The sequence below is a fragment of the Passer domesticus genome, chromosome 1 (assembly GCF_036417665.1).
Source record: "Passer domesticus isolate bPasDom1 chromosome 1, bPasDom1.hap1, whole genome shotgun sequence".
Classification (NCBI taxonomy): Eukaryota; Metazoa; Chordata; class Aves; order Passeriformes; family Passeridae; genus Passer; species Passer domesticus.
The window spans coordinates 93,467,802-93,473,308 of record NC_087474.1 but is presented as its reverse complement, the minus strand read 5'-3'; positions in this window follow the sequence as shown (position 1 = coordinate 93,473,308).

The window sequence follows — 5,507 nt, the reverse complement described above, 5'->3', positions numbered from 1 at the left end:
TGCCTTTAACCCTTCACTCTCCCTCCTCATACTCTACCCCTCTACCTGTTCTAACTTCTACTGCCTCTGATGCTGGGCTAAATCTGCAGGTTTTTTGGTGGGTTTGTTTTTTTTTATTTCTTTGGGCTTTTAGATTTTTTCCTTTTTTTTTTTTTTTTTTTTTTTTTGAATACTGCTTATGACAGAGGGAGCTTTTATTGTACTGATGTAATCTTCGGTCTTTCATCCCAAAACACTCAGTGGCTAAGAGGGCAATGCAGTGGTTTGATTTTTGGTGAGTTAAGCTGTTTCTGTTTTCTCCTTTTTCTGTCCCTCTTACAGGATCTGAGAGGAAAATAGTTACTCAGTAATCCTGTCGCACTTGCTATTGCCTGCTCCAAATAACTATGCTTCCAGCATCTTACATTAAAATTACTTCATTTTGTCTTCAAAGGCAGATAAAGAGGATGATACTTAGAGTGTGCTGAGGTTGCTTTATACTCATTTCTACAGAAAAATATTTAACTAGATAAAAATGGATTGTAATATCTTACAGATTACTGACATTAATGTATATATTTATGTACACCAGAGAAGGTGTTTACAGTATATTAAAGAAAGCTTCCTCCTGCTGTGAATCTTTTCTTCCTTGCTCCCTGTTTTCTGCCTATGTATATTAATAATCTTCAGATACGACACTAACCTTGACTGTGTTAGGTATTCAAAACACCCTGAAACACATCTGCACTGAGAGAAGTTCTCTGGCTGAAATCGCCCTGCTGCTTGCAGTAAGGAGCCATCTAGAAAGTGCTTGTTGCACTAAGCAATCACCAAATACCTTCTGAAGGCTGAGACAAAGATTAAATAGAAACTGAAAAGGGCACCTGATAATCACTCCAGACAGCCAAATAGCTGAACTTAACTGCTAATCACAAACTAAAAAAAGCTACAAGATGGTACCAAATTAAGACAATTTTATCTGCACAGGCAGTAGGTTTTTCTGGAACAGGACAAGTTCTGTCATTCCTGGCAATGGGAGTGCAGCAGTTGCACAATGGCACAAAATGCAACTTTCACCTTACTCACTGCACTAGCCAAATTATTGCATGCATACAAAACATCTGACATAGCTGCAGAGATCTCTTTCACAGGACTAATGATATCTGATTGGAGAACAATCTTTTTGTCTAAATTTTAGCTTTTTCTTTTTTCTTTTTCATAATTGTGTGAGTTCCCATTTTTATTCATGAAAATAAGGGAGCCATTTCTCCATGGCAGTAGCCTATTCCATTCATGTTATAACTTAAGCTTAGCAATAATTCTGAGAAAAAAAAATAATACAATAAATCAAATATAATTTAAATTATTAAAATTTATCCCAAATGGGAAAACAATTGTGTTACTTGAAAGATTTCCTATTAGCACAGAGATTTAATTACTTTAAAGGAGGTCATGATGGATATATTCAAAACCAAAGAAAGCCTGTTTAACAAAAGAGAAGCACCAGTCTTTAAAGGTGGTAGACCTAAATTATCTGAAATAGTCAAGGTTTGTCAGTTATTCAATGATTAAATGCACACAATAGACATCTTTACAGGTTCAGGTAGTGAATGTTTCAATAATTTCTATAAAAGAACTCAGTTCCTTTTCAGATGGGCAGCCAAAATCCTAAGTCACTCCTGAAAAGGAAGGCTGATTATAGGATTCACTTCAAACCCATGTACGTCATCAGTAATCAGTTGAAATTACAAATTAGAGACATATTATCAGCAGCCAAGTTAAATGCAAATTAGACAGGAGGAAAAAGTATCTAAGCAGTATCACCTGGTTTAGAAGAAAAGCAGAAAACAAAAACAGATCACTTTTTTCTCTTTTATTTGCTTCTTCCAATTCAAGACACATTATAGATAAATTTAATTTTATCAATTTTTAATTTAAGAGGAAGAATAATTCTCTCAAATAACTTGTAGTTAATGGAACTAATGAAATCCTAATGTCCCAGGGACATACAAAATAATATATATAGTTATTAAAATATCAGAACAGAGGATTTAGTAGGCAATGGATTTAACTTGGTTACATGTTTTTTATTTTTATTTTATTCATGTGCTGCAGCAAGCCATATGATTCTAAGAAATACTTTAAACAGAAAGAAGAAATAATCCACCTAGTATTATCAGTGTTAAAATTCATCCTGAGGGTGTGACTTCTCCACAATCAACTAAGCTGTATGAGTCTGGACAGTGAATTTGTCTAGTTACCTTGTGTGAAAGGTTTGCCTTTTGTGCTGTAGAAAGACTTTTAATGTAACTTAACTAACTTAAGTGAGAAGTACCAGTTGTGCTTTATAACATGAATGATATGGTTCATGTGAGCTTCCTGATGCCTTTTTTTCTCCCTCTTAATGATTTTAACAGATGAGACATAACAGGACATCCTCCCAGGTCAGAAAAAAAATGTCCATGCACAGTGGAATTACTTTTCAAACATGCCAATGAAATGTAAAAATGGAAGACCCATTTATGATGCCTTGGAGCTGAATTATGTAGATCTATTTTGTATCTTATTACGACTGCAATACATATTCCAGATCAAATGCTCCTTCAAAATCATTAATTGCTCTGCATGTTTGTCACTCTGCCCAGCTTACAGATCCCAGGTGTATTCATCTCTTAAAGAAAAAAGTGGTTATGGAGGTGGAGATTCCAAGATCAGTAAAGCTTAGAAATGAAAGTTACTGTTTGGCTAATCAGCAACGAGGTTGGAGTGCTTTGGTCCCATAAAGACATGGACTGATATGAGCTGCTTTGCCCTGCAGGAAACTGATCAGCTGATGTTTGAGACCATGACTGTGTTGCTATCCAACAAGCTAAATTAAATTATTTTTTATATTATTTTTTTGTTGACTGTTTGATATTTTCAGCTCTTCCATCATTATTTCAATGATTTCTTTACAGTTTCAAGGCATTTTTTTTTTATTTTCTGATTAAATTTGTGACTTATAAAAGTTGAAATGGAGGCTGGTTCTCCTCACTGGGGATCGCTCTTTGGTTTTGTTAACCCAAGTGCTCATATAAAGCTCTCCCAGCATATCATTGTTGCTTCTTTTCAACAGTATGTAATTATATATCAGAAGTAGCACCATAACTCAGTAGTAATTATTTTGGTAATAATTTGGAAAAGAGCTTGTGCAGGGTTGACTATCAAACCTGATAGTATCAGGGACCTCTTGCACAATTGAATATTTATTCAGTTAAAGGAGATAACACAGACATAGAATCCTTAGTACCCAAACTAATGAGAACCTTGTCTATGCTCAGGGAATTTGTGATCATTAAAGAGAGAAAATCTAAACAAATTTTTGTCTAAAGTTCTTTGGGGACTAGAATTTCTCACATTTATATATGATGTCACTGTGGGCTCCCTGAAATTTAATACAGTTGACTGCTATTTCATGATGAAAGCAGCATCATAACCTTACTCATGACCTAGAATAAATGTAGAATCCTTCAAAACTAGTAGCATTTGAGAAAATTGCCTGTTTGAAGAGCACTTGCCAAGTGATGCTTTTTGTTACTTCTGTGAGACTGCTTGTTCTGATTAATGTTCTGCATAAACACAAGCCATACTCATAGTTTATAGGGCTGGACTTTGTGAAACTATACATTTGGGTTGCAATGTTTCAGTGCTAGCTTTGCCTTTCACGGTTTCAAGTGGTGGTTGTTACCTTTGGGTTTTCTCCACTTATTCAAATGTATATCAACTATCTGTGAAATCAGCAGTGGAAGAGGAGAGGATTAGAAAAATGTTAGAAATTAGTTTTATTTTACTTTAAAGATCTTTGATTTAAAATACTCTTGCACTCTTCCTCCTCAAATCAGAAACACAATATTTTACAGAGGTATCATTTGTATTTGGACATTTCACTCTTGTGAAAATTCCTGCGCATTTGGCCATTATCAAAAATGTGAAGAAAAATGGATTGCATATGCTCAATAGTAGCTCACATCCCTTAGAAGTCAGTATTCATTCATGGTGCCTAAATTCCTCAGAGCCCTGAATGCTGACTGAGAGCATATATGACATTTTCACAGAGTCAACAGACATGCAAAGGGACTAGCTGCACAATCCCCCCTGCAATTAGTATCTGGAGAAACAGAAAAGTAAGAGAAAATAAAGATTCTACAACAAAATGAGGCATCAATGAAAGGGTTGAAAGTTAGAAAATAACATACGTATAGCTTGTCCTTTATCTTAATCCATTCCTTTCATTACAGGCAATTATGATTACTTCAAGTGAACTCCTCCCATTTTTAACCTGGATTCATACTTCACTCATTAGACAAAGTTCTGCTACTCTAAGAATGGATTCTTGCTTAGGCCTGAAAAGTAAAGGATGCTGTCTTATGTGGTACTTATACTTTATAAGTATTGGAAGAGAATGAATGCCTTCCTCTCAGGACAGTTAAGTTCTGCCTAGAAGCAGAGTCTGTCTCTGGCCATCAGAGTTCCTGAGGGACTCTCCGCAGTCCCTTACATCAGACATTTCATATAAGGTCAATAACAGTGTGCTTTTCATTTCCGAATGCCCACCTCAGGACCCTGATGGCTCAGACGAAGAAGCATTGAGCAGTCACAGTTGCAATTAAAGTGAATGGATGTCATGACTGAAGATGCAGATTATTATAAAATGTGACAAAATCCCACAACTTGGACACTGGGTAGCTCAGCACTAGCTGTTGTGTATGCCTCTGCTGCCTGTCTGTAAAGTGGAATATATTACCTTGTCACTTCGGAGAGGTTTTTTTAAGATAAATTAACTTTCAGGAAGCTCTCAGAGTGTTGCATGATGAGCACCATAGGGAAGCCCAGAAGGGAATGAATAATTCTGTCTTCAGCTCAGTGTTTGAGTGGTGTGCATGGGTGAGGCCTAGGGACACACAGTGAAAAATAAAAATAAGCCAAATGTTGAAGACCTGCTGATTAGTTTAATTCCATTTTTCACATACCCATAATGAGGTGGGGGAAGGATTGAGAAAAAAATCCCTGTGTCATGGTATATTTAAAGACTACATTGCTTTTGGATATGAAGAGAGAGAGTTAATTCTTGCTTTGCTGTCTCTTGCGTACTGAATTTGAAACTTTAAAAATGGTCTTTTCAGTCTTACAGCTTTTTACGTATAGCAAAACATTTTATAGCTCTCTCTCTACCATTGTCTCTCTACCATTAGGCAGCTGGGAGAAAAGCTCACAGAACCTTAAAATGAGACTTTAGGCATCAATCCAAATGCTTTTTCCTGGTTTTTCTTAGCTTTTATAAGAGAAAAGCAAAAAAAAAAAATTGTTTTAAGCATAGTCTGTACTGAGTTTATAGAAAACATGTGAAACTTTTTTCAACTTTTTTTTTTTTTTTTTTTTGCCAGGGGTTTCATACCCAGAATAATGTAGAAGTATCTTAGAGGTAGGATATATCCATTTTGACTTAAGAAAATTTTTGAAACCTGAAGTTCCTAAGTTGTTTAGAATTG